Raw genomic sequence first — 23,434 nt, forward strand, 5'->3', positions numbered from 1 at the left:
CCGTTAGAGTGTTCAGTTGAACACAGAGTAATCTCAATTCGTCCAGCGAGATGGAGATTGTATGGCTACAGTTTCAAGTCGGACATTACTTCCTTATGCCACGAGGCAGCACCGGAGAGCAGCAAAAAGCTACGTCCGTATTCGGTGAACTAAGTCGCTGGAAGCCACTTTGGAAGCATTTCAGAATTATTTGAACTCCTGATGATGTCATGTTTGAGGGACGTTCTGTTGTGTGCCTCATCCAATAGGAGTTGAGTGCTCGATCCTTTAGTGAGCAAGGCTTCATGGATTTGTAGTCTGTTTTGGACTCCCTTTGTTTGATTTTGGCGCGATTTTTATCAGTAAGATTTACGACTTAGAAGGTGGGGGCTTAAGTTATGTTTTTACGACTGTGTTAGGCCTGCCTTTGTCTTCTATCTGAATACATGAGGCCCAACAGATGCAATAGATGCAGACCAGATTCAAAGCTCTTACAGGAGAATGTTTCACAAGCTCACAAATTGGTCACCTTGATTTTGTCGGTACTAAAAAAAATTTAAAAACATTCTGTCATACAAACGTAGTCCTAACACTATTCTCGTCCTAGAGACCATTTTACTAGATAAAAAAATGGTGTATAGTCTTATAAATGTATAATTTCAAATGTGTATATCTGCTAAACATTTATTTAGTCAACTTTTAGGAGTATGCTAGCATATAGATGGCCTTAAAAGCCACTTTTAGACTAAAGCATCAAAACTCAAGTTTTGACTTCATGAGGTCTTTAATGCTCTGAATCCAGAACGACTTTCACAGAAATCATTTTGATGCCATACAGCGAGGGGATGCATTGATGATCTTTTTCTTTTTTTTTTTTTTATGGAGGTATTATCAAGGTACTTGAGAGGGTTTTCAAGCACATTGGAGGAATCTCTCTGTAAACCTGATCTTCTACTCTCAAAACCATCAGTGTACTGCTTAGAAGCTATAAAATCATGATTATTCATGAAATATCCAAGAGGCAGATCTCTTTCATTTCTAGCTTTATTCATTATTTTCTCTAAAGCCAGTTCTATATGGATGACATTTAAAAAGTAACAGAGAAGAAAAGAGGAGTAATTTTGTGGTATATCAGGTGGGGCTACATCTGAAGAGCTCCAACATTGCCATAAAATGCAGATTTCATAAATATTAAACATTTTATCCACAACTGAATCTTTCAGTGACCAGTCAGAATGTCTAAATCACAGTCATTTGCATATATTATAGTTACTGGTACAAACACAACCTAAAACATCACCAACAGTTGCGTTATATTCATGAGGCATCACACAATGATGCGTGTACCGTGATTCTGTCACAGGCTTGTTAATCTTTGGATATTGTGCATGTTTAACCTCAATATGTTTTATTATACTTAGAGATACATTATTTTAGTTAAATCTGACTATCACAATATATTAGATCCCCTAATCCAACCCCATTCCTAAACCTAAGCACTTTTCAACAACATAAAACGTAACAGTCAGAAAAATGTAGTCACAATAATTTAATTTACGTTACAGTACTATACAGCTGATATTTTTTGAGCACCTAACCCAATCCCTACTCCGAGACCTAACTAATTGTAAAACTATATAAAAGATGTGACAAGCAGATACAAGTACAGTCACAATATTTTGTATAAAAAATGTTTTTTAAAAAACAATTATAATAATTGCTGAGAATCTTCCTCTCGGCTCTTAGTAAATTGAATATTATCAAATTGTTTTCTTTTTATTTATTTTAATTATGTTTTTCATTTTTACTCAATAATAATAAATTATTTTCAAATGTATTATCTGAGTTTTGAACAGATATATTTCAATAATTTAATGTCAGAAAAAATTAGTTGGTTCAACTGAGCAGTGTTTAGGGGGTAGTGATAAGCTTTTGCACCCAAATTTTTGATTGTGTTGGTCTGTACACTCTCAACAACAACAAAAAAAATAAAAAAATAAAAAAAATAAAACTTCTGTTTAAGGTACAAGGGCCATCACTGGGGTGGTACCCACAAGGGGACCTTTTTTTTTTTTTTACCTCTAGTTAAAATTTTTAACTCATTTGTTGTACCCTAAGGATGAATTGTGTGCCTTTAAAGGTACATTTTTATGTTTTGTTCCTCTGGGAACAAAGATACATACCTGTTTTGTCTTCCTAAGGGTACAAATATGTACCCAAAACAAGGGTACCACCCCAGTGACTGCTTTGAACATTAAATGGTAACTTTTCTTCTGAGAGTGCTGGGGGATTATGTGGAGCTCAAGAAGTTGTTGTTGGTAATTAATAAGGGTTGTGCTGTATTTGTGTTTAGAGTTCTGTTTACTGTTACCAGGCTGTTTTGTGTTGTTATGTATAGTATTATTGTATTTTATTTGAAGTCACCATCATGGAGATTAGTGTTACTTTTAACAAAGGTAATTCTTTTCAGATGAACTTGCGAACAAACAACTTTGTCTGCAAAGTCACAAAGCACAAAGTCCACGCCAAAGGGACTTACTCTCTCCCACAGAAAACGCTGCTCCTGAACTGCCTGAAACGCTTGGTTTGCAGTCCAGCTATTACTTCCATGACATAGCTATGTTACTATGTAACACATTTGCATAATGCCCGCCTCAGGAACTCAGTTATGGTAAGGGGCGTAACATTTCCGACACACGCTCTAAGCGGTTGACCAATCACAACAGACTGCGCCAGCTGACCAATCAGAGCAAACTGGGCTTTTGGAAAGGGGGGCTTTAACCCTCTGGGGTCGACGGACGCGTTGGCGCGTCCTGCTGGATTTTTTACCTCATAACAGCGGAGATAACTTAAAATACTCTGTCATTTCTGGGCATACAGATACTGTAAGTGTAAGATACCATTAGAGACTATAAAGGGTCTACTTTTATTTGTGTACACTCACAATAACAACAAAACCTTGTGCTTTTGTAAAATAAAGAAAATAAACAGGGTGCGCTTTCAGCTGTCTCTGTCTCCGCGAGCATCTTTCTGAAACACATCACAAAAATGAAGTGAAACTCCGTGAATACTTATCACACAAACATGAAACATATGTCTAAAGAAAGCTTAAAATATCTAACAATTCAAATTTAAAACAAATATTCTCCTGCGATGTAATCTGTATGAAACAAAGAGATGTACAGTTTCTCCTGGCTCAGCTCATTATCGCTAATGTGATCCCACCAACCAGCAGAGTGCGCTATTCATACGGTAATGTGCTGAGGAGATCAATGCAAATGGTAAACGCCCCCAACACTGCCTTAAAAAGCATCAAGTTCATTCACTTTTCTGCGCGTTTGGAAGATGGCACGCTACACAGTTGAGGAAGCTCTTCAGATGGTCCTGGATAGTGACGAAGAGTTCACATTTTCCTCAGAAGAAGAGAGGGAATCCGACGAGGAACGTTTGCATTTTGAAGAGCGACTTGATCCAGCAGAGGATACAATTTCGGATGAGTAAGTCATTTAGTTTTACTTGCATATTAGTTGACATGCTATTTTATATAAACATGTACATATTTTACTAGCTGGACTATTTCCAGACTTGCCAGCCAGGATTCAGAGTATTGACATTTGAAATATGTCCTAATAGGCAAGATTTAGTTACATTTAAATGTTGTTTCGGCTAAAGCAGGTATTTAAATTGTATGCTGTATGATATCAATATGATATGTAATATGATATAAAAATAATATGCATGTTCAGATTATATTTTAACTAGTGTTTATGCTGCCTCATTATCATCAATGAAACTTGTGCTTGCAAATATCTGTTCGGGTGTAAATGTGTCAAATGTGCTGTAAATATGCCCATATTAGAAAATCAGCATATTAGAATGATTTCTGAAGGATCATGTGACACTGAAGACTGCAGTAATGATGCTGGAAATTCAGCTTTGATCACAGGAATAAATTGCATTTTACAATATATTCAAATAGAAAACAGTTATTTTAAATTGTACAAATATTTCACAATATCACTGTTTTTGCTGTATTTTGGATCAAATAAATGCAGCCTTGGTGAGCAGAAGAGACTTCTTTTAAAAACATTAAAAAATCTTACAGATCTGTAAACTTTTAAACGGTAGTGTAGGTCTAACGTTTTAAGTAAAGTCTTCATGTAAAGAATTTATAGTCAGATTACTTCTTTTAACTTAAACTAAAAACAATACATTCAATCATTAAGTCTCCTCACATTCATTCTCTCTCAGGGGAGGGGTCTTTGTCTCCTCAGGTGTGAATCACATCAATATTCATGATCATCCACGCCTCCTCGCATATGGCCTTTCTAACACTAAAAGTGTCTTACAAAAGTTAAATGACTATATTGTTTTGTATGAATGAGTGATCAGGATGGGTTTCACATCATTTCTGTAGCAAAAACTCTAGGCTACAAGATCCAGTTCTCAAAAGTCTTGTGAACAAATGTTTAGTATGTGTTATATGGCCTTATTTCAGTGACTTAATTTATTTTATTTTTTTTCAAAAACCACGCATAAACGTTATTTTCTCAAAAATACAAACATGTACATACATGTTGTTCACATATTATTGTAGCCCAGTTTGTGCTGCATACAGTGTTATCAGACTTTATCCATTTATATGTTTTTAAGCAACTGAAAAAAGCACAAATGTCAAGACATGTCAAAACTTCTCCAGGGCCCAAAACACCCGCAGACCCCAGAGGGTTAAAGAGATAGGAGCTACAACAGAGCGTTTCAGACAGAGGGTGAAAAGAGGTGCTGCAGCAATGTATAGTATGAGAAAAATAATGTGTTTTTTGAGCATTAACGCATGTAAACCTATTCTAGTAGACCCCCAAAATAAAATTATGAACCGTGTGGCAGAATGATCTGCCCCACTGGCTCGTCATCGTCGCCCCGCCTCTTAAGGCCACCCTTCAGCCAGGCTCACGATGGGACTTGGGTGGGAGAGCGAGAAGAGGTGCATAATTAATAAGCCTAGTTTTGTCAGCTGTGAATGAAGCACACCTGATGGGGATAATGCTTCATCACCGCTGTCTTTAAAATGCAGTGCGCACCTCTTCTCGGGGAGCCGGCTTCAAATCTCCATGTGTGCACACACTGGCATCCTCTCATGCCTAGGACCAGAGCTGGGAGGGATCAGATGAGTGTACGCGCTGCCGGACCAGTTCTTCGGACCCCCGGACGCTGTAATGAGTCGCCGGGGGTGAACTGCACACGTTGCCGCCAACGGGCTAGATACCGGGCCGCCTTCCCCTCACTCTTGCCGCGGGCCTGGGAAGACAGGCCGCCAGCGACGCCGCCGCCCCACGCGCCGTGGACTTTGGAGGGGAGCGTGAGTGGCCGACTGACCCAGCCCCTGCCTGGGCTTTCTTATGAACACTACCCCTCCCCTTTCATGGAGTCCCGTTCACCGTGAGGATGCTAGATTCCCCCTTTATTATGAACACTATTCCCCCTTGGACACTTTATTACCCCTTCTGGACATTTTTACATTTATTATTGTTTCCAATAAATGCCTCTCCAAGGCTTGATGCCACACCCACTGTGTCTGTCTCTTGCTCACCCTGCCACAACCTGTAAATGAGCATAATATGGCTCTTTAAACTTAGATGTTCAATGCACAAATATATCACACGGCATGTGAAGACCTGGAATGTAGTGCACAAATATAGAAGTACTTTTATGATTTTTTATTTATTTTTTTGCTGCAAATATTACATTCTGAAAAATCCCTTTGTGTCCCACGGCAAAAAAATAAAAATAAATTTAAATTAAATTAATTTAATAATAATAATAATAATAATAAACTATAATTATTATTATTATCATTATAAAGCAATTGAATAATGATGAGCTAATTTTTACATCATTTAACAACTTTCCAAATGATACATGTAATGTTTATTCAAAATTTGACAACATTTGGTTGGTATCTTCGAAGACATAATAATCAACTGTCTTCAACATGCATTGGGAGAACACCTCTGTGCTAGGTTTTGCAGCTCACTAGGTTTTTAGACAAAGACAATATTTCAATTCTCTGCCATTATATTAACCTGCTCTACAGCTCTTTCTCTGGCAGGGGTCTGGCCTGTTCTGGAGGTGCAGTTCTTCAGTGTAATTGGTGATGGCAGCGTCGTACCTGGCAGCAGAGAGTGCAATGCAGAGATTCATTCATGCGTTGTTGTGTTGTCCTGCATGGGGGCAGGGAGAGGGCTGAGTGAGTGACTCACACCCACACGCTGACTGGTGCTATGGAAGTGTGTCTGAAACTATCTGTCACATCTGGGCCTGTCACTTCCAATCAGATACACACACAGGGAAACGGACAAATGCTCACGAGGAGATCAGAGAAATGGCCCTGCTCATTTAAAGCCACAGCATGAGAAGGAAAGGACCCCCGAGACACACACTCAGCACTCCTGTACATACACAAAGGTGTGACAGCCACGTTCAAGCAAAATATGAATGTGTGGCATACATTATGGAGTAGATTCATATGCACACACGTGCATGTAAAAATATGTTTTTGGGGGAAAGTTTAAAAAGTATCAAAGAAAGACGGATCTTTAAACAACCAACTACATCCACACCTGAAAGAAAGTTGTGATACAAGTGTCTTTGTCCAGGGTATCTGCAGGTCATTAAAAAGAATTAAAAGGTACTAAATCAATTTGGTGAAAATTAAGGTAATTAAAAAAATATTAAAAAGTCTTAAATTACATTTCCCAAGGTATTATTTTTATTATTATTATTATTATTATTATTATTATTATTAACATTTCCCTCTTTAGGGCAAAGGTTAAATTAAATGTTTATTCAGATATCTCTCTTTTGCAGTGTGATTTATTTTGTCTGTGTAAAAGCCAGTGGAGTCATGCTTAAAACTGACATCACATGTTTGATTGTGCTGTTCTGTGTGCACATGCATATCTCATGATACGTTGTGGTGGTTGTGCACCAGATTCACACATTTGTGCAATTTCCCCCAACCTGTATGTAAATTCCATAGTAAGTAATGTTCCTGCTATCAGAGCAATTCAAGCTTGATGTACCACCATGATGCAGTAGGGGGCAGTCAGCGCTCCAGCTGATCAGGCAACACGCCTTGTCAAACAAATGAGCAGGCAGCTCAGCTTTCCACAGATGTGCTTTTGCATTAAATTCTGCCAGAAAAGCTTGCAATGAATAAGAATTGATGTGAATATTGAGACAGAATAATTTCCCTTGGCGTAAGCCCCGTCCTATGGTTCAGTGCTCGGATAGTTGTTCAAACTCTCAGATCATACTGGAAGGTGATGACGGCAGGGGAGAGGAGTTTACCCCTCAGCAGGATGGGACCTAAACTGGTGGTGATGGGGTGGTGGGGGGTAAAAACAATTGACAGTGTAACGAGCAATGAGTGACCGCTGCAGTGCATATAAAACAGAGGTTGGATTATAATTGGATGAAATGCCAAAATTGAATAAAATGACGTAAGCTATTACCAGTCTCCCCGACAGAATCACCGCTTATTCTTTCCATTTCTGCCAGAAAGACTCACCATGATTAAGAATTGACATGAATATAGAGATAGAATATTTTCCCTTAGCCTAAGCCCCATCCTATGGTTCAGTGCTTGGATACTTACTTGAATTGTCAGATCCTGCAGGAACGCGATGATGGCAGGGGAGTGGGGCTTACCCAAAAAGGAAATTAGAACCTAATTTAAAACCTATATAACCCAAAAAGAAAACAAAACCTAATTAATTCAACTTGGAACAACAATCAGGTCTTCGGTAGGTAAGGAACGCATATGAAAGAAGAATAAATAAAATGAATGATACAAATATAAGCCTGTGTTTGACTGTACAATAATATTACTTTGAGAATTGTTGAGCCCTTGCGAATAGGTCAGCATTGTTTGTACAATACCCTTGCAGAAAGATAAACAATGAGGTGCGATGCATCCGTCCCTTGCAGAAGGGTAAGCATCCTTTGCAATACCCCTACAAAGATGCTTTTGCCATTTTTTAAATAAACCCCTGATAAATATGGGGTTATAGTAGCAACATGCTGTAAAATAGAAATACATAAATACAATGAGCAATGTCCACCACTAAGTGTCAGAGGGCACGCAGCAACAGATCATACTTCCCCTTTAAGATAGAGAGTGAATGTAGACTGAACTCGGCTACCTGGGTGATGAGGCCGCCATGGCTGGCAGAACACACAATCACCTAACATGATCTTGACCGAGTACTGTAGTAAAATGAAACATTGCCAATTCAAAAACGATATTGATGCAGTACAAGGGACATGATGAACTGATAATTGAGAACATTGGTAGCAGAAAGCCTAGAACCCGACAACCACCAGCTATATGCATTGACAGTTGTTCCCCCAAAAGAAGAATAGACAGAGTACTTGACATATTTCATGATGGAGGACCAGCTGCGCTGAGCGTGAAAATCAAAGTGAGTAGACCATGATGTATAATCCAACATGAAGCAACTCTTTGCTTGAAGAAAAGCAAGGGCATAGCGTGAGACATGGTTGTGTGTTTCACTCACAATACGCGTGAGTGAAAACAAATGGTAGCTTAACGAGCAATGAGTGACAGCTGTGGAGCATATAAAGCAGAGGTTGGAATACAATTGGATGAGATGCCATTACGAGTCTTTCTGACAGAATCACTGCTTATGCTTCCTGTCACAGCTGGACTGAGCACAACAGAATTCAGTGATCTCTAGATGGGATTTCAAAGTTTCAGAAAATGTTTAACTTGGCACATCATCCTAAAAATAGAGGTGCAACCAAAGTGAGATGCTACAAAAGCGCTTGTTTAACACATGAGTACATACACCAACAGTTAAAAATAAAGCAAAGGGATGTAGGCTAAGTATAGGATTACAGTATGTTCAATGATATGGAAATAAAACAACAATATTTTGACTTTTAAAACAACTTTTATATTGTCTAAAAGCTTTATTTGTCTTTGGTCACAATATATTATATTTTAATTGTCTGAATTTCAAAATTTAAAATATGTTTATAATTATTTGAATGATTATATATATATATATATATGTGTGTGTGTTTGTGTGTGTGTGTGTGTGTGTGTGTGTGTGTCATTGCTGGTTTGCAGTTGTCCATTGCGTCCAAAAAAGACCAATCCAGGAACCACATGTTTTGCTACAAGTTCGTCAAATTAGAGTTGGGGTACTCGAGTTTGGACTCGAGTGGGCTATTCCAGTGTTTTTGGATGTAGCATTTGCAGTGAAATCGTGAGACGTAACTTCTCAGCGAGTGCTAATTACTACTGTTGACTCATTTGTATGTACTGTATTTTCCCAAATCAGTTAACAGATAGAGAAAAAAGATTCAGAAAGAAATCTCAGTATAGACTATTATTTCTTGAGATAGGGATCATTTTAAATAAAACTAAATTGACTTGAATTGACAAATTGAAAATGAAGTAGAAATAAAAACTCAATTAAAATTCAAAACATATTAACCTTGGTTGTAATGACTAACACAGCTTTCAGTTTCTTTAGTCTATGTTTGAGTGGAGGGGAAAAAGCAACAAATAATTGAAATGTCAACAGAACGCAATAAGAATTGTGTTGAAGGACAGTTTTATCTTCATCCACCTAAAGCATATGATTTCATTCTGAAACCACTTTGAAGTCTGTTCATCAGGATACTAATCATAAAATGTATATATGAAATGCAAAAGAGGTGTTTTTGTTACATTTACACTGACAAACTCTTTTTCTTAGTTGTGAAATTTAAAATAAGCTTAAAATATTGATGTTGAGTTTATGGTTACAATTTTAATTCAGATTCGTGAACAGATTCATTCGGACTCGAACTTGACTCGGACTCGGCCTGTTATGGACTCGGTCTTGAGTCCGACTCGGCCCCTTTTGGACTCAGACTCAACTCGTACTTAATTGTTTAAAGACTCGGACTTGACTAAGGTGGACTCGCACCCAACACTATGTCAAATGTACAATACATGTGTGGCCTGAGATGTTTCTGTTTTTGTATGTGGCTGTCCTCCCCTGCTTAAGCCTTTCATTTTCATATTGGCATTGCTGCCGCCAGGTGTTACGGTCAGCTGCAGCAAGCTCCAAATCCTTTGGTGAAATGTTACACCTTTTCAGGACAGTTTTTATTTGGTCTTTGTACCGTTTTTGCGGACCCCCTGCTGAACACTGACCATGATGTAACTGGCCATACAGGATCATTCTGGGCAGTCTGTCCTAAAACATCCTGATAACATGCCAAACCTACCACAGCTGTCGCTAAGCAACTGTGGCTTCCTTAATCATACAGTGTTCTCTAGCAAAAACTTAAGTGTAAGGCATTTGGTCACGGCAGCTGATGTTAAGTATGCGCTGAAGGCATCCAATGTGGAAACTTTCTAGCACCCTGATATGATGGCTGTAGGTTATCCAGGCTTCACAGCTGCAGAGGAGTGTGGTTATGCAAAAAGCTTGATAGACAGCAATTTTGGTACAGATTTTTATTTGTGAAAACCCTTCATCTGAGCTTCCAAATACAGCTGAGGCTTGTTTATTCCTGTTTTCAACCTCAAGATCAATATTGCAGACATCTGAAAGTATGCTGCCAAGATATTTGAATGATGGCACTATTGTTAATGGGTTGTTTTGGGTGGTGAAGACAGTTGGCAGGAGCTCCATTGGCAAACCACCACTGACTTTTTTGTACTAATGGAAAGTTCCATCCTGCTGGTACATACATACATACACACACACACACACACACACACACACACACATATATATATATATATATATATATATATATATATATATATATATATATATATATATATATATACTGTGTGTGTGTGTGTGTGTGTGTGTGTGTGTGTGTGTGTGTGTTTTATCTGATTAAGGTTTTGCAAGTGATGCAAGCACTGGTCAGAAAAGTGTTACTCGCTGTTCAATTGGATTGCGGTTAATAGCTGTTTATTTGCTGTGTAGTTCATCCTGCACAGACAGGTGGTCAGTGAGGTGTGCCTTGTAGTCCGGCTGGAAGCTTTTGACAGCTCATTTTCAACTCCATTCTGAGACCGAGGTGTAGGTAGTAGCCACTGAAGTATCCCTTGTTTTACGACTGGAGTTGGCAGCAGTTCATCCTCTCTGAAGTCCATCGTTGTAGACTGAAGTGATGCACACAGGGATCATTAAAGCGCCCCTCACTTGTTGGCACAGACTGCAGTTAGTAGTCATCACTCAGCGACACAGTGGTTGGAGTGTGATATCGGGCTGGACCGAAGCTGGATCTGGCAGGCTCTGGTACCCTCAGGATATGTGTTTCAAGGATGAGACAGGGAAACAAATGGAATAGCATAGATGCCATTAAATTATTTTTTCAGCAGAGTTATAGAGTATGAGAAGTGTTTCCAATTCCTGCTGACCTGACTCATGCAGCATAACTATGGGTTATCATAGGAAGCAAAGGGCAAATCTCTGCTGCCTTCAAAAACTGACCTGATGAAGGCACCATTGTAACAGGATATTAGGCAAACATTGAATTTGGATAGGTCTTAATACCTTCCTACCTCCATATACTGCCTGCAAAGACAACATTTTTTCAGGTTTGTCAACTGTCAGTGATGAACTCCAGGGTCCAAATTTAACTTCTAGCTTCACCAGCAGTTCAATTTATCGGTCATGGTACTTTATTTTGCATGAAACTGAATAGATAAATTAACCCTTAAAAACATGGGTGTTTGGCCCTGCACGTTCTGTACATCTATCACAAATTGATATACAAAATGTCCAGATACTGTAAAATGTTCAATTAAATTGTATTATATTTCGGTGTATATATAGATAGATATGTCAATGAAATGATACAACAAATGATAGTACGGGATTCATTACTTCCACACTGAAATTTTATGTGACACAACTGGCTGTCAAACACATACTGAGCTACATACAGTACCGTAACCAGGGTTTGAAAATTAGTCAGATCCAGGGTGGTGCATATACTGTATATGTGTATTTACAGGCCTGTATATTTATTCTGTATACTAATAATAATATTAGTTTTATTTAAAATATGCTTTAATTTCAAACACGAAGTTATACATTACTTCCTCCTATGCCAAATGATTCTGAGGGGGGAAAAAATACTTCAGCGAAGAAACCGTGTGAAGGATCTTTTGCTATATATTTTCATCATAATCCAGGATTCACTTGCTTGCTTTCTTGTGCTATTAATCCAGCTTTGCAAAGTGGCCTTTTAGCAGCCTCCCTCTGCTATCTCTCTGCAGAACTGGCATTATTTAATATAATACAGATAAATTCCATAGTTACCTAATTGTTTTCAATTGTCTTATTATATATATATATATATATATATATATATATATATATATATATATATATATATATACACACTGGTGTCCAAAAGGAATTTGGAATAATGTACAGATTTTGCTGTTTCGTAAGGAAATTGGTACTTGAATTCACCAAAGTGGCATTCAACTGATTACAAAGTATAGTCAGGACATTACTGATGTAAAAAACAGCACCATCACTATTTGACATTTTTTTTTGACAGGCCCCATTTCCAGCAGCCATCACTCCAATAACTTTTTTTTTTTTTTTTTTTTATTAACATTTTTTATTGATTCAATAAAAAAAAAAAAAAATAAGAAAAAACAACAGAGAAAAACACAACACATACACACCAAATCAACATTTAACTTTTAACCCCCACTGATATCCCTCCCCAAACACCAACCCCACCCTAACCCCCAACGAACACCCCCGTGGTCACATAAAATAATACACACACAAACAACCAAACTCTAAACTTCTCTCTCCTTATCCCTTCACCGAGAGTCCCCCAAAACCAGCAAATACCTACCCCACTTTCTGAAAAACCCCAAACCCCAGCTTTCTACCTGCTACCTCTTCAGCTGCCACCCTCCCCATCTCCGCACACCACTCCAGAAATGATGGGGCTCCGTCCAACTTCCAGCCCCTTAAAATAATTTGTCTGCCAATCACAATACTAGTCAGAACCCATTTTTTTATATATTTGTCCCCCAAATTTATGACAGCCCCATCACCCAAAATACAAAGTCTGGGGCAAAGTAAAATCTGAGTTCCCCAAATGTCACACAAATAACTGAACCTTCAACCAAAAATCTTGGATCTTAACACACCCCCAAAGACATGGGTTATGTCTCCAACTTCTGAATGGCATCGCCAGCAGCAATAGCAATTGAGTAGCACACACAATACAGAGCAGGTGATGCAGCTGTAAATACCTATAAAACTGAGATCTGGGAATCCCAAAATGATGAACCAAATTCTCAAAAGATCTAAACACTCCAATCTCACACAGGTCATACGCCCCTAACAATCCACTCTGACCAACAGAAAGGGGACTTATTAATACGTAATTTAGGGTTCAGCCATATGCTTGAGGCAACATTTAAATAAATATCTGATTTAAACACTTGTTAAACCACGTGCAAATGCGAGATAACTTTTTGGTTAGTTTGATAGAAAGGCTTTCCAATGGCGAAATAGGGGCAAGGACTTCCTGTTCCATACGAAACCAGGGAGGGGCTCTCTCAGGTGGAAGCGACCAATGAGCCAAATGTCTGAGACAGAATGCATAATAATAAAACAAAATCTTGGGTAGGCCTAGCCCACCTTGTCAACTGGTCTATGTAACTTGTTGAAATGTGATCTGGGATGTTTACCATTCCAAATAAAGGACTTCACTGTGCTATCAAATTGCTTGAAATAAGAGAGGGATATCTGCTGGGAGAGATTGTAGCAGGTAGTTGAATTTTGGAATACAATTCATTTTATTAACATTAACCTTCCCAATCATAGATAAATGTAATGAAGCCCACCTACACAAATCACTCGAAAACCTTTTTATTAAAGGGTTGAAATTAACTCTAACTAAATCACGCAAATTAGCTGGGAATAAAATGCCCAAATACTTAATGCCCTGTTTGGGCCACTGGAAAATCCGTTACTGGGCAGTACACTGTCAGAGCCAAAGCTTCGAATCTAGACCAATTGACTATGTATCCTGAGAACTTAGAGAAGGAACTAATAATCCTGTGGAGACAAGGCATAGATCTAATGGGGACAGAGACGAATAATAAAATATCATCTGCGTAAAGCAAAAGCTTATGTGCCACACCTCCCGCCATCACCCCTGGAAAATCATCCTCCTTATCGTGGCTGCTAATGGTTCCAGGGTAAGACAGAACAATAATGGGGAAACAGGGCATCACTGCCGGGTGCCCCTATCCAGATAAAAATAATCTGAAATTAATCCATTTGTTTGTACCGCCACTACCAGGTGTCTATAAAGTAACTTAATCCATTCAATAAAAGTATTCCCAAACCCGTACATTTCCAAAATCTTAAAAAGATAATCCCATTCTACCATATCAAATGCCTTTTTGGCGTCAAGTGAGATGGCAGCGACCGGAGTCTGATCATTTGCCACACTGACCACATGATATTGATGAAACACCTAATGTTATCAGAAGAGCTATGGCCCAGAATAAACCCCACCTGATCCATAGGTTTAAGAGATGTCTTATATTTACTTAATCGGTTAGCCAGAATTTTTGACAAAATTTTAACGTCTAGCTGGATCAGGGAATTTGGACGGTAACTCTTACACTCGCTTGGATATTTGTTCTTTTTAAGAATCAGACTGATCTGGGCTTGTGTCATGGTTGGCGGAAGCTTTCCATTCTTTAATGATTCCGTATAAACTTCTAACAAAAGTGGAGCCAGTTCTGTACCATAAGATCTAAAAAATTCAGCGGCAAACCTATCTGGCTCCGGAGACTTGCCTGTAGGCAGGGCCTTAATTACCTCATCAAGCTCCTCCAAGTTTATCTCAGAATGAAGATAATTTGTTTGCTCAGTCGTCAGTTTAGGGAGATCTAATGGTTCCACAAAGTTTCTAATATCTTCATCAGTAGACAAAGATGTGGAACTATAAAGATAAAGATATAATTCTTTAAAAGCATTATTAATATCAATGGCTGAGGTAAAAATTTCACCACCAGCAGATTTCACTGAGGGAATGGTAGAAAAGGACTCTCTCTGCTTTATATATCTAGCCTAAAGCTTCCCTGCTTTGTCCCCCGACTCAAAGTATGACTAAGTCTTGCCCTAAATAACCAACACTCCACCTTCCGTGACAAAATAGTACTATATCTGTATTTCAATTAGGTAAATTCTCTGAGGCCATCAGATGACATTTGGCACTTCAGTTCTGTCTCGGTACTTTTAATATTCTTTTCCAACTCCACGAGTTCTCATGCTTTGGATTTTTTGATGAATGAGGCATACTGTATGATCCGACCCCTAAGAACCACCTTAAGTGCCTCCCAAGCCATGCCCAGAGATAATACTGAAGACCAGTTGGTCTCCATATAAACATTGATTTCAGCCTTTAACATTTGTTGGATATCAGGATTTTGCAAAAGTGATACATGAAAGCGCCAACTATATGATTTATTTTTCTCCATATGTGGCAACACCTCTAAACTCACCAGGGTGTGATCTGAGACTAAGATGTTTCCAATTGAGCAATCAATGACAGAAGAAAAGAGGGACTTTATATATATATATATATATATATATATATATATATATATATATATATATAAATCTATTCTAGAATAAATCTTATGGACTGATGAAAAAAAAAATTATAGTCCCTACCAGATGGGTTCAAAAGTTTCCAAATATCTGTAAGACCAAGATTTTTACACTGTGAAGTGTCAATGTCGCTCTAGGGGGCTTGCCCACTTTTGCTACTCTATGATCAAGGACTGAGTCCATCAATAGATTAAAGTCTCCTCCCAGTATTATATCGTGAGGGGTGCCAGCGGCTTGCAACATCCCTTCAAGATCTATAAAAAAGCCCTGATCATCAGCATTAGGTGCATAAATATTAACCAAAATCAACCTTTGACCCTGAATTTCTGCTAAAACAATAATGACTCCTAATTGATCTTTAATCTGTTTGAGACATTTGAATTGTAGATGCTTATTTATCAATGTAATGACTCCCCTGCTTTTACTTGAGCCAGCACTAAAGAAAACATGTCCACCCCATATCTTCCCCAATTTTTCAGCTTCCTGCGGGGAAAGATGTGTTTCTTGAAGAAACACTATATCATATTTCTTACATTTAAGAAAAGAAATAACCTTCCTTCTTTTTATGGGGTGCCCCAGCCCATTCACATTCCATGTGGAGAGAGATAATCCACTCATATTAACATCTGACATTTTAACATATTAAAAAAATAGATTGTGTGTCAAAAATAAAATTATAAAGACCACGTTCCAACATTAGTGCCACAGTCAAACCCCGAACCAAACAAACAGAAAAAAGAAAAACATGTGCATTAACCCCGTGCATGACAGTGCCAACCGGCGTCCATTCTTCTAAACTCAAAAAATCCATGTACGCCTACGAGAGCCCCCACGAAAACTTTGCCGTCGGATTGCTCAAACTGGTGATTCTGTACAAATTTTGTGAGACAGAATTACATAACAGAAAATAATCTATAAAACAAACTCCAGCCAATAGGCAGAATAAACACAAAGAATGTGTAGACACATTCACAAAACTGTCTCGAAGGTGTGTTCCTCCACAAAACAAATTCCAGCCGCTAGCGGAAGCAGCACATAAAAAAATTTAATAAATAAATTTAAAAAAATAAAATAAAATAAAGCCATTCAGTTTCCTCGGACAGTCAAACGAATGTTCAGTTAGCCGGCTGTTTTATAAGTGCAGCAGATTACCTAATCCTTCCAATGTCCTGCAAAAAATACTCCACAAAAAAAACTCCAGCCAATAGGAAGCATAAGCACAAAGAACGAGCAGATTCATCTACAACTGTCCTGAAGGAGTGTTATTCCACAAAACAAACTCCAGTCACTAGGCGGAACCAGAACAATAAGAAACAAAAAGGCGCCCAGCTTCCTCAGACGATCAAGTGTATGTTCAGTGAAACAAGCTCACTTGGAGGCACGTGAGAAACACACCACGACTTCCTCAGTCCATTGATTTTATGAAAGACATCGCTTGTTGTGGGCATGTAAATATTTTGCGGCCATCTTTAGTATCTATTCTCAATTTGGCCGGGAACTTCAGTGTAAAAGCGACCCTTCATCGATGCAAAAGTTTCTTGAAGGAGTGTTATTACACAAAACATACTCCAGCCGCTAGGCAGAACCAACACAAAAAGAAACAAAATGGCGCCCAGCTTCCTCAGACAGTAGAGTGTATGCTCAGTGAGTCAAGTTCACTTGGGGGCCACATGAGAAACACCAAATGGTTTACTCACCCCATTGTCTCTATGAAAGACAATGCTTGCTGTGGGTATGTAAATATTTTGCGGCCATCCTTTCTATCTTTTCTCAGTTTGGCCGGAAACATCAGTGCAAAAGCGATCTTCCGTTGATGTAAGAGTTTCTTGCATTCCTTGAATCGATCACGTTTCTCTGTTGTCGAATTCGCAAAGTCTGGGAACACAAAAATGCTGTGATTCTTCCAAGAAAGCTTTCCTTTGCTCCTTGCCTCATGCAACATGAGATCTTTATCGAATGATCTTAGAAATTTGGCCAGAATTGATTGGGGCCTGTCTCCCTCAGCCGATCTGCAAGCCGGGACTCTGTGAGCTCGCTCGATTTCCAGCTTGTGGACTGTTATGACGAGCAGACTTGGGAAGAGATCGTCTATGAATTTCACCATATCTCTGCCTTCTTCATGCTCAGGAATTCCAACAATTCGGACGTTGTTTCACCGATTACGATTCTCCAAATCCACCAGTTTTTCCCAAACGCGTTCTAAGTCTATCTTGGTCGCTAGTGGATTAGCAGCTAATTCCCTCTCCGATGACTCCAGCAATTCGATCCATCTCTCAAAGTCCTCGATTCTTGAAACCAACTCAGAGAATTTCATTTCCATGGCAGTAATCGATCGACATATTACAGCAAGATCCCCTAAGTTAGCAACAACTTTCATCAGCATCACAGACATGTTGGACAGTTGACGTTGAATTTCTCCAGCCACACCATCCAAACTGAGTCCCTGGTCTGCGGGCCTATCTGAGGTATCAGCTTGAGCACTTAAGTGTCTTTTAATATCTCCAGAGCCCGAGGATTTTGAATTATTTGCCATGTTGACTTCAAAGAACAGATTTGTAGCAGGGTGTATCGAATCTCACTGGTTTATTACATAAAAAGAATTAAAAACTAGCAAAGTGTGCAGAGCTCGCCATTTACATGTCCGCTCCTCGCATGGCATCACGTGACTCCTCTCCAACACCTTATCCTTGAGTAATCATGCTAAACTGCTAATTTGGTACTAGAAAATCACTTGCCATTACATCAAACACAGCTGAAAGCTATTTGGTTTGTTAAATGAAGCTTAACATTGTCTTTGTGTTTGTTTTTGAGTTGCCACAGTATGCAATAGACTGGCATGTCTTAAGGTCAATATTAGGTCAAAAATGGCAAAAAAGAAACAGCTTTCTCTAGAAACTCGTCAGTCAATCATTGTTTTGAGGAATGGAGGCTTTACAATTCTTGAAATTGCCAAAAAAAAAAAAAAAAAAAAAAAGATTTCATACAAAGGTGTACACTATAGTCTTTAATGACAAAGGACAACTGGCTCTAACAAGGACAGAAAGAGATGTGGAAGGCCCAGATGTACAACTAAACAAAAGGATAAGTACATCAGAGTCTCTAGTTTGAGAAATAGACGACTCACATGTCCTCAGCGGACAGCTTCATTGAATTCTACCTGCTCAACACCAGTTTCATGTACAACAGTAAAGAGAAGACTCAGGGGTGCAGGGCTTATGAGAAGAACTGCAAAGAAAAAGCCACTTTTAAAACAGAAAAACAAAAACAAAAGGTTAGAGTGGGCAAAGAAACACAGACATTGGACAACAGATAACTGGAAAAGAGTGTTATGGATCTTAACCCTATTGAGCTTTTGTGGGATCAGCTAGACTGTAAGGTGTGTGAGAAGTGCTCGACAAGACAGCCACATCTATGGCAAGTGCTACAGGAAGCGTGGGGTGAAATGTCACCTGAGTATCTGGACAAACTGACAGCTAGAATGCCAAGGATCTGCAAAGCTGTCATTGCTGCATGTGGAGGATTTTTTGATGAGAACTCTTTGAAGTAGTTTAAGAAGTTCTGAACATTTTTTTCAAATTGCAATAGTAATTGTTAACATTATTAATGTCCTGACTATTATGATCAGCTGAATGCCACTTTGGTGACTAAAAGTACCAATTTCTTTCCATAAGAGCAAAATCTATACATTATTCCAAACTTTTGGCTCCCAGTGTATGTATGTGTATATATGTAAATATAAATTGTAGCAGATAGCTTGCTACATATATTCAAGACAGCAACAGTTCAAGGGCTCACTTTAGTAATATATTCCTTTATCATTTATATTATAATGTTATGATTAAGCTATGCAGCAATTGTAATTGGAAAGCCTACATTTAAGTTTAAATGACAACAAAATTACAGAAAAGTATTAATGTTTAGAGACTTACATTAGTTCTGTGATATGATGGTTCACCTTATAAACTAATGCATGTTTTTAACACATTTGGGCCTGCTCAAGCATTGTCAGTACAATAAATACAAATTTGATGCATTTGGACTGCTCAAGTGTCATGCATTGGACCCGTCACTCCTGATTCGTTGCATTGCAAAACAGAGATGAGACACAAAAGCCGAAAACAGCCATTTTTATATAAACCACGGCATGTTTATATAAACCAACTATATATATATATATATATATATATATATATATATATATATATATATATATATAAACTATATTGCCAAAAGTATTCGCTCACCCATCCAAATAATTGAATTCAGGTGTTCCAATCACTTCCATGGCCACAGGTGTATAAAATGAAGCACCTAGGCATGCAGACTGCTTCTACAAACATTTGTGAAAGAATGGGCTGCTCTCAGGAGCTCAGTGAATTCCAGCATGGTACTGTGATAGGATGCCACCTGTGCAACAAGTCCAGTTGTGAAATTTCCTCGCTACTAAATATTCCACAGTCAACTGTCAGTGGTATTATAACAAAGTGGAAGCGATTGGGAATGACAGCAACTCAGCCACGAAGTGGTAGGCCACGTAAAATGACAGAGCGGGGTCAGCGGATGCTGAGGCGCATAGTGCCAACTTTCTGCAGAGTCAATCGCTACAGACCTCCAAAGTTCATGTGGCCTTCAGATTAGCTCAAGAACAGTGCGTAGGGAGCTTCATGGAATGGGTTTCCATGGCCGAGCAGCTGCATCCAAGCCATACATCACCAAGTGCAATGCAAAGCGTCGGATGCAGTGGTGTAAAGCACACCGCCACTGGACTCTAGAGCAGTGGAGACGCGTTCTCTGGAGTGACGAATCACGCTTCTCCATCTGGCAATCTGATGGAAGAGCCTGGGTTTGGCGGTTGCCAGGAGAACGGTACTTGTCTGACTGCATTGTGCCAACTGTGAAGTTTGGTGGAGGGGGGATTATGGTGTGGGGTTGTTTTTCAGGAGCTGGGCTTGGCCCCTTAGTTCCAGTGAAAGGAACTCTGAATGCTTCAGCATACCAAGAGATTTTGGACAATTCCATGCTCCCAACTTTGTGGGAACAGTTTGGGGATGGCCCCATCCTGTTCCAACATGACTGCGCACCAGTGCACAAAGCAAGGTCCATAAAGACATGGATGAGCGAGTTTGGTGTGGAAGAACTTGACTGGCCTGCACAGAGTCCTGACCTCAACCCGATAGAGCACCTTTGGGATGAATTAGAGCGAAGACTGCGAGCCAGGCCTTCTCGTCCAACATCAGTGTCTAACCTCACAAATGCGCTTCTGGAACAATGGTCAAAAATTCCCATAAACACACTCCTAAACCTTGTGGAAAGCCTTCCCAGAAGAGTTGAAGCTGTTATAGCTGCAAAGGGTGGGCCGACGTCATATTAAACCCTATGGATTAAGAATGGGATGTCATATGCGTCTAAAGGCAGATGAGCGAATACTTTTGGCAATATAGTGTACATACATACATGCCTACATATGTCTTTTTGATTACTGTTAGTTAAAGTGCCAACGATACAAAGTATTAGGCAGGAGGGGCTGCACCCGGTCCCTCATTTACAAGTCTTTTACACACAGCGGATGCAAAACATTTAGCCCACTGCCTAAAATGAATTATACACACAAACACTCAATCATTCAACTGCAATTTTTATTCAGTTCTATATATAGCTTCAAATTTTGTTTTTTAATATGAAAATTTTACCGAAGTCCGGACCTTGATGATCTCATAGCTGGTTACTGTCATGGCTACATAAAATGCATAAGCTACACTTAAGCTACATATATGTATTTTCTAAAGCACTTATTGAGTCTGAATTAACTTACAGAATTTCAGTAGTACACCCAAATGACAATAGTCATATCATCCTGTTCATGTGTTATACAGTACTTTCTATAGTTTACTTCCACTTTGCTTCTTTGTCAAATAGCAATGTCAAATGTAAATCAAGAAAAATCCTTGAAACAACAGTGCCACCTTTAAGAACAAATAGCATGTATAATATGTACCTACATGTAAACACATATGGGATACTGACAATTCACCATCGTTGCACAGAAAGTAGAAATTTGTATGAATATAATTCTCATTTGTCTTGTAATAAATAAATAGATATCATGTGATAGTAAACCTATATAGATTTGATGTTGCGACACTATTGCATATTTCGCTAAGAGATGTGTCACAAAAAAAAAACAATGCATTTAAGGGTTAATTATTTAGCTGCTTTCCCTATTTGCAGAAAACAGCACAGTTCATTTAATCAGCCACAGCGTCACATTCAGTCTTACAGTGAAACAGCACATCTCACAAAAATGGCTAAAAAGACATTTTTAAAATATCACAGTGTCTTTAATTTCTTCCATGTATTTCATGTGGTGGCACATAAAAATCGAGAAATATGTTGCCACAAGTTCTGCCATCAAGTAATGAAAAAAAATAAAAATAAAAATAAAAAAAAAAACTTTTAGCTTCCTAACAACTTCAGAGGACACACAACATTCACTAAGCTTTTCTTAGTTGATTGTAGCTCATTGATTTGATTCAATCACATCACTTTTGTCAAATAAAACAGACAGGGTCAGACCATAATTTTTACATTCTTTCAAAATTTGGCCAAAGCCAAATGCTGTGGGAGAATACACTGCAGCAGTTTAGGGTGTTTGGGTTCTTTTGTTTGAAAATAAATGTGACCCTGTTTCCTGTGAGATCAATTCAGAGACACTGGAGGCTGAAGGTGCTGGTGGAACAGGCCAGAGAGTGTGCTGATCATTGAAAATAATTATTTGCTGTGTCACTGGCTACCCCTTCCCTCCATTCGTCTACGTCAAGAAAGCATCTTTGACAGTCCCTGTGTGAGAGAGTGTGTGCGCTGAAGACACCAGCACGGATTCCTATTAATGAAGAGAGGAATCTCGCATCAAGATTTATGGATTAATCCCTTTTGGGTCTGAAAATACCAGAGATCTATACTTGGAGGCACAAGGTCGTAAGTTTTGTAATTTAAATGAAAGGGTTTAAAAGGTGACAAATGAACAAAGCTCAGTTTCATTACGGACTGATTCTTATGTACATCTCTAAAGATTTATAGCAGCATAATCCTTTGCTTAAAGAAAGAAGTGAATGCTGAAATGATTAATCTCTTTTAATGTTGGTGTCTGAAAAGGCTCTCTCTCTATTTGTTATTGCCAAGGAAGTGAAAGTCCTCACTGTTGGTTCAGAATGTTGCTACACTCTGGGAATGAAATGGCCTAAAGAACCTCTGATCTTTCAGGGGTTTTTTTTCCCTTCTTGCTTTTCTTTAGACGCTTAAAACGACCGGAGGCTAAGTAACTGGTAGGCCCTGGTTAATGCTACTGTGAGCTCGAAGCCATTTTCAGAACAAGAGCTACAAAAAAACGGGACAAGAGAAGGAGAAAACACAACAAATATAAAGGCCAAATTTTGAAACAAATTACACACAGGGGCATGTGTGCTGCCATGATGTATTAAGGTGTGGAACACTTCTATCCTCGGTGCTGGATAAGCACTTCACTGATCCTGTGCAAAAACATAATTTGGAGTGTCGTCTAGAAAAGCCTCGCGGTGGATGCTTTTCAGCCCCGGGCAAAACGGGTGCAATAATTTACAATAATGTAAAGGAATATGCAAGCCTGCCGTCCGTGAAATGCCTCTATATGCTCATCATTAATATCAGACAATATGACAGTCAGTCATGGTGTTGTTAGAGATTGTATTGAGAGCAACATTAATGATGTGTAC

The sequence above is a fragment of the Myxocyprinus asiaticus genome, chromosome 11 (assembly GCF_019703515.2).
Source record: "Myxocyprinus asiaticus isolate MX2 ecotype Aquarium Trade chromosome 11, UBuf_Myxa_2, whole genome shotgun sequence".
In the NCBI taxonomy this organism is placed as follows: domain Eukaryota; kingdom Metazoa; phylum Chordata; class Actinopteri; order Cypriniformes; family Catostomidae; genus Myxocyprinus; species Myxocyprinus asiaticus.